This window comes from Cetorhinus maximus, chromosome 6, assembly GCF_964194155.1.
Source record: "Cetorhinus maximus chromosome 6, sCetMax3.hap1.1, whole genome shotgun sequence".
Lineage (NCBI taxonomy): Eukaryota > Metazoa > Chordata > Chondrichthyes > Lamniformes > Cetorhinidae > Cetorhinus > Cetorhinus maximus.
This window is the reverse complement of record NC_135884.1, coordinates 72,243,439-72,251,359: the sequence shown is the minus strand read 5'-3', so window position 1 is coordinate 72,251,359 and position 7,921 is coordinate 72,243,439. Positions and strand designations below refer to the sequence as shown.

At 50.1% G+C, this 7,921-nt stretch overlaps 1 long non-coding RNA gene across 1 annotated transcript in view; it reads right to left on the bottom strand.

Moving 5' to 3' along the window:
* Positions 1-2,557: 2,557 nt before the first annotated feature.
* The window catches only part of LOC144681823 (uncharacterized), a 50,108-nt gene continuing 44,744 nt past the window's right edge, over positions 2,558-7,921 (bottom strand). The window contains exon 3 of the long non-coding RNA XR_013576857.1: positions 2,558-3,249. This is a non-coding gene — a long non-coding RNA (uncharacterized LOC144681823). The remainder of the gene's footprint in view (positions 3,250-7,921) is intronic.

Genomic DNA, 7,921 nt, shown 5'->3' with positions numbered 1-7,921 from the left:
ACATTCCACAGTGATTATACACTGAACACAGAAATACATTCCCCACTGATTATACACTGAACACAGACCCACATTCTCCAGTGATTATACACTGAACACAGACCCATATTCCCCAGTGATTATACACTGAACACTGACCCACGTTCCCCAGGTGATTAATCACTGAACACAGACACACATTCCCCAGTGATTATACACTGAACACAGACACACATTCCCCGGGTGATTATACACTGAACACAGAAACACATTCCCCGGGTGATTATACACTGAACACGGACACACATTCCCTGGGTGATTATACACTGAACACAGAAATACATCCCCCAGTGATTATACACTGAACACAGACCCACATTCCCCAGCGATTATACACTGAACATGAACCTACATTCTCCAGTGATAATACACTGACCACAGAAATACATTCCCCAGTGATTATACACTGAACACAGAAATACATTCCCCACTGATTATACACTGAACACAGACCCACATTCTCCAGTGATTATACACTGAACACAGACCCATATTCCCCAGTGATTATACACTGAACACTGACCCACGTTCCCCGGGTGATTAATCACTGATCACAGACACACATTCCCCAGTGATTATACACTGAACACGGATCCATGTTCCCCGGGTGATTAATCACTGAACACAGGCACACATTCCCCGGGTGATTATACACTGAACACGGACACACATTCCCCAGTGATTATACAATGAACATGGACTCACATACCCTAGGTGATTTACACTGAACACAGTCCCACATTCCACAGTGATTATATGCTGAACACTGACCTACATTCCCCAGTGATTATACACTGAACACAGACCCATATTCCCCAGTGATTATACACTGAACACTGACCCACGTTCCCCGGGTGATTAATCCCTGAACACAGACACACATTCCCCAGTGATTATACACTGAACACTGACCCATGTTCCCCGGGTGATTAATCACTGAACACAGACACACATTCCCCGGGTGATTATACACTGAACACAGACACACATTCCCTGGGTGATTAATCACCGAACACAGAAACACATTCCATAGTGATTATACACTGAACACAGACCCACATCCCCTAGGTGATTATACACTGAACACAGACCCACATTCCACAGTGATTATATGCTGAACACTGACCCACATTCCCCAGTGATTATACACTGAACACAGACCTACATTCCCCAGTGATTATACACTGAACACAGACCCACATTCTCCGGGTGATCATACACTGAATTCTCACACTTGTGGACAGTATGCCAGAGAAAGCTGTCTGTCTGGCAGGTTCTTCCACTTGTTTCTAACCTCTCTCTCCATTGAAAATTTCCCTGTTTTTGTCCATTGTCAGGCAGCACTAATACATTTTATGTGTCCCTACTCTTTCCCCTTATTGCTCTCACTTCCACACGTCCCCCTCACTGTGATTTTTATTATTCGTATGGCTGGGGAAGCAGTTATAGTTCAACGTTGAGGTTAACAATCTATTCAACGGCTTCAGCTGACACTGTGTGTATGGTTGTGATGCCGCCGATGTGGTGGAATCACATCTTATTGTTCAATCTCCTACTCTAACTGATTCTTTTTTGTTCTTGATATTTCACAGGGTGTGGGCGTCACTGGCTAGGCCAGCATTTATTGCCCATCCCTAGTTGCCCTTGAGGAGGTGGTGGTGAGCTGCCTTCTTGAACCACTGCAGTCCATGTGATGTAGGTACACCCACAGTGCTGTTAGGGAGGGAGTTCCAGGATTTTGACCCAGCGACAGTGAGGGAACGGTGATATATTTCCCAGTCAGGATGGTGAGTGACTTGGAGGGGGACTTCCAGGCGGTGGTGTTCCCATGTGTCTACTGCCCTTGTCCTTCTAGATGGTAGTGGTCATGGGTTTGGAAGGTGCTGTCTAAGGAGCCTTGGTGAGTTTCTGCAGTGCATCTTGTAGATGGCACACACTGCTGCTACTGTGTGTCGATGGTGGATGGAGTGAATGTTTAAGGCTGTGGATGTGGTGCCAATCAAGCGGGCTGCTTTGTCCTGGATGGTGTCAAGCTTCTTGAGTGTGGTGGGAGCTGCACTCATCCAGGGAAGTGGAGAATATTCCATCACACTCCTGACTTGTGCCTTGTAGATGGTGGACAGGCTTTGGGGAGTCAGAAGGTGAGCTACTCATCACAGAATTCCAGCCTCTGATCTGCTCTTGTAATTACATAATTTATATGACTAGTCCAGTTCAGCTTCTGGTCAATGGTAACCCCCAGGATGTTGATAGTTTGCTCCAGTACAAACTATGGAGCTCTTAACCTCCCTTCTTCCTCCTCCAGGCATTTAAACCCAAGCTTGGTGTGAATCAGTCACTAAGCCGATCTCTCCTTCCCTCTCCAGTATTGCTGGTATCCTGAACCATGAGCCCTCAGCTCAACAGTGACTACATTTCAGAAGTGCTTCAATGAATAGAAAGTGCCCTGGGACATTCTGAGGTAGTGAAAGGCGAGAGAGAAGTACAAGTTTTTCTTTCTTTCTCTATTTCTTTCTTTCTGTAGAATTGATGCCCTGGATCATTTGCCAATAGTAAGTATACGTGTTTCAAAATGTTGTGCATGCCATAATTCATCGTCCCTCAGCTGCGGATAGGCAGCAGGCAGGAACATTTAAAATCAAAATAATGAAGAATATCCCAGCAAGGTTTATAATGAAGTATTCGTATTTTTCAGAAACATTTATACGCAGAGCAGATGATCGATAAAGCATTGCGACAGATGGGTGAAGGAGACTGATTGTGCCAAAACAGACAAAGTTCAGGGTTGCCAGGGTCAAGAGTCACCTTGGTGAAGTGGAGCAGCGATAGGTCAATTCTGTCAGGGCATGTGATTCTCCTCACCAGCTCTTCCTGTGCTATGCCCCTGAGCGCTGTGGGGATTGAGCGAGGGAGTAGGACTGATTGCACTGCTCTGCAGGGAGGCAGCCTGGACTCGATGGGCTGAATGGCCTCCTTCTGTGCCATAAATGATTCTATAATAAATGATTCTATAAATGATTCTAAACACAACGGTCATGAAATCAAAGATTCATCCCGATATACTGAAAGGAAATGCAGTATTACAGCAGGTAAACGCCTCCCCGCAAAGTTTGGTTGAGCGAGGGAGTGACAGTAGCTGGAGCAGCTCACTCTCTCACATCCAGCGTTGTGCACCTGTGGTGGTGTTGAAAAGATAATGTCTTCCTGTACCTGAAAAAGAGAATGGTTCCATTCAAGGATCTGCTGGACAAGGTTTTTCATACATTTAGTTTCAATCGCGGATAATCTGTTTACAGTCTAACTCTAGACATATCTATTCTTTCTTTACTTATTCCATTCCTTTTTACCTTGCACCATCATTCCTTTCATCATTTAACTTCTCCTACCCTCTACCCTATCACAGACCTTCCCCTTTCTTCTTTCCTCCCCTCCCCTCCCCCCTTTCACTGCCTCTGTACTTGCTTAAGGATGACCTACAGGAGGCATCTCAAAGCACTGGAGAAGTATCACCAATGCTGTCTTCATAAGATCTTCCTAATCTGGTGGCAAGAAAAGCAGTTCATCAGCAGTGTTCTCTCCCAAGCTAATTTGTCCAGCATTGAGGCGCTAATCACTCAAAGCCAGCTCCACTGGGCAGGACATGTTGTTCACATGCCTGACACCAGGCTGCTGAAGCATCTGTTCAACTCGCAACTCAGTCGTGGCTAGACATTCCCAGGAGGACAGTGGAAACACTTTAGGGATGTCCTCAAAGCATCCCTGAAGGAATCAAACATCTCCTTCAACTCCTGGGAGTCCCTGGCTTGGGACTGGCTGAAATGGAGGAGATTCACTTGGGGAGACACGGGCACACTGAGGGAATCCAAACAACTCATCTATCCAATGCTTCAATCATCACCTACCCTGCCTGTGGTAGACTCTGCAGATCACACTTTGGACTTATCACCATCTCAGAACCTATCGAACAGGAGTGGAAGGAAGTCATCCTTGATCCCGAGGGACTGCCTAAAAAGAAAACTTACTTAAAACCTGTCAGATCTTGGAACCTTTGAATTGTGATGGAAGGTCATTGACCGGAAACGTTATCTCCACAGATGCTGCCGAAGCTGTTATGTAATTCCAGCATTTTCTGTTTTTATTCCAGATTTTCCGCAAATACAATAATTCCATTTTGTATCCTATTCCGCCCTTTTACTGAGGAAAAAATACCTAGGGGCTTAGATCTTGCTTCATTTTCTTGTTGGGGATCTTGCCACCAGTTCTGCTAGGCTCCAGCCTCGAAATCCTATGCACTCCAGATAGATGGACAATCGGAAACTTTCCAAGCCACCACTGGCCTGCACTGAATACTGAGGGAAGCAAGTACTTATTCATCAAGGCTGCGGCCTCAGCCCCTTGGGGTGGAATCATCCCAGATTTGCACTGTATGGTAGTGGGCGGGAAAACAACGTTTTAACTGCTGGCCGCAATGGTGGCTTCTTGTGTCGGATCGTCCCAATCCCGCTACAATAATTATGCATTCCTGGGAAGCACACCATTTCCATGGCGGGCGGGCTCTCATTCGCCCGCCATACCATCACCTCGCTGCTTCATCACGCCAGGCACCATATTTAAAGTACAGCCGTGCGCACACATCTCAGTGCTTCCAGCCCATGGCTGCTGCAAAGAAGACACGGCCCCGAAAGGCAAGAAGACTGCAGCCTCCCGATTTAATGACACGTCCCTTGAGTGCCTTTTGAACGCAGTGGAGGTCCACCGTGATGTCCCCTACTCCTGTTCTGGCCGCAGGATGGGCAGCAACATTGCCAATCCAGCATAGGAGGCAGTGGCAGCGGTGGTCAGCGGCAATGCCCTGCAAATGAGGACAGCCAGCCAGTGCCAAAAGAGGATAAATGATCTCCTCCATTCTGCCAGGGTAAGCCACTCTTCTCATCACTCTCAACTCTCACACTCACCAGCCTATCACACATCCACAGGGATCTCACGCTTCAAGGGACAACACCTCTTACTCTCACACACACTTTCACATCTCCATCAGGCTCATATCCTCAGGAGCTCGCGTCTTCATCCCGTCCATGGCTCCGCTCACCACACAAACATTCCACGCATTCTTATCATTTGCTGTGGCATACGTCCTGCTCAGACACTCCCCATCTGTTTTCATGCAGGAGAAGTTGGCTCACAACAGGAGGGGGAGGTCCCAGACCGGTGGCAGATTGGCCCACATTAGGCACCTCACTCACTTTGAGGAGCGGCCATTGCGCTGACTGGTGAGGATGTGGACCGTGCCTGTGGCGATGGTGATGTCGGCAGTGAACACCCTCGTGAGGATCCTGCATCACATCATCCCTTTCTCAATGCAACTGTGAGTGCTCTCTCTCCTGCTTTTTGACTCTGCTGCCATGCACTAATTATCTCTACTTTGGTTCACAGGAAGCTCTGACAAGTGACCAACACCCTCAGCCAGCCAGTCCCTCAGCTCCATCCAGGTCCTCACCTCCAGCCAAGAGGACACCTTCTCCATTGAAGAGCCAGAAATAAGCAGCCTGGAAGACCTGTCACAGCGCTTACCCACACCCTCCACCAGAACAGAGACACACACCTTGGTGGAACCTAGATCTAGAGCAGGCTCGGGTTCACAATCTAGTGGCCCCCGCACGGACACATGTCCGCAGCAGGAGGAGGCAAGTTCAGCCGAGCTCCCCGGCACTTGGAGGACGGCTGGGGAATCTCAGGCACCTGTGAGGTCTGAGTCAGATGATGAGCCTCTGGATTTGGCCTCCCAACTCATCCTGGAGAGTCAGCAGAAGGCGGGGGAACATCACACAGAGATGTTGGAAGCCCTCAACAGGGTGGTGTGTGAGTCAGAGGAGTGCGCCTTCCTGCTCTCTGATGAAGTGGTACCCACATGTGCACATTTGGAGGTCTCCATGGGGAGGATGGTGGATGCCATGGAGACCCTGGTCCAGCAGAATGTGGAGGAATGTGAAGACCTGCACTCCATCGCGGTAACCACGGGTGAGTTCCTGCAGTGGCAATGTGAGACTGAAACAGGGCACCTCAACGACCCTCCAGGTGCTCCTTCCCCTCAAGGAATCAGGCCAGGACCCTTGGGCATCCGAAGGGAGGAGGAGCAGCAGCTGGACATCCCTGGGTCATCCACTCAGGAATCTCAGAGGCTGTCCGCTCCCTCTGAGTCCTCTTTGCCTGTGACCCCCTCAACCTTGTCCTCTGTCACCACAGAGGGAGCAGCTGGCACACAGGAGGACAGACAAAGCAAGCCAGGACTCCCAAGGCCCCATACCTCCGGAGAACCCACATTGAAGGCAACAGGGCCAACCATTGCACAAGCTGTCCCCACCCCTGCTGTGGATGTCAGGGCAGCACCTAGAAGTGTTAGGCCTAGAAAAGTTAAGGAATTCTGATCACAGCTGGTTGCAGGAGTGAACACATTTTGTCACTTTACAATCTGGAAATATATTCACTTTCGCTGAACGGTGTTGTAATAGTGTCTTTCAGTTTCATTGACAGGCTTTGCGAGTCCTCCCACCCTCTAGCAGTTCAGCTGCACGCAGCCAGACCACAAGTGATTATGGAGGGAGAAGTGAGTGAGTGAGTGTGTGTGTTTGTGTGGCAGCATCTTTAGGAGCCTTGTGCAAACACAGCCTCACGCACGCGGATCCTTCCCATTTCACGCTCATCTCAATGTCAATGCTGCCTGGTGGGGTTCACTTTCAGTTGTCCATCTGAGCCGACCTGCACCTCCGCCCACCCGCTGAGCACACTCTCATGCAGCACCTGTTCCTGCCCAACACAATTATCCTTTCACTTTTGATTTAGCCAGCATGGTGGTGCTACCGTTTTTCTTTTGCTCCCCTGTCCTTTCCTCTCCTCCAGTCACCCATTTCCTTTCCTCCATCACTGTCGACCCTCCTGGCATCACCTTCCACCTCCCCACTGTCACCTACCAGCCAGAACACTTTTCCTTCGGGGATGTCCAGGTGAATGTGCACATTCCCGTCCTTCCCAAAAATCCCACCCCCATCCACATTCACCTCCCCAACCTCCTCCTTCCCACCTCCAGGGTCCATGACTGTCTCCAAGTCCCGCCAACCACCCTTGCTGTCCCTTCGACCGCTACTGTCGAACCTGCCCTATCACCTCACTCTGCCCTCAGTCATTCTCACCATTCCCTCGTACTATGCACAACCTCAGTTCGTTCCCCAGGAGACAGTCATGGACTCATCAGAGCCTGCCCTTGAACGTTCACCTGGACAATCCTCCCAACCCCACGGACTCCTCCCCCACTTGGAACTCCTTTCCCCCTTGGAACTCCATATCCTTAGTCCTTCCATCCCACCCCAGACACCCCCCGCCCTTAGCCCTTCCCCCTTCCTGACTGCTTCAGACACCCTTACTTCTTCCTCCACCCTTACTCCCCCCCCTCCACCACCCCCCCCAACCCACCCCCACCACCCTGCGCTCCTTCCTCTCCCTGGACTCCCTCTCATCTCCGCACTCCGTGCTCCTTCCCCCCTCTGAACTTCTTCCCTCACACCTTCAACCCCCCCTCACACCTACCTCACCAGTTGCCGTCTTCTCCCTGTTACCCACTCCTCCCCTTCCAACCTCCTGCCCTGACACCTTTATTCCCCCCTCTCAACCTCCCCCCCGACAGCTTTGTTCCCCCCCTCTGAACCTCACCCTCCCGGCACATTTGTTTCCCCCCCAACTTCACTCTCCCTGGCACCTTCATTCCCCCCCCTCCCAACCTCACCCCCTGACGCCTTTTCCTCTCCCAGTCAATCCTAGACCTTCCTCTCCCATCCCCTGGTACATCTTCCTCTCCCAAACACCACTGGACCTTCTTCTCCACCCCTTC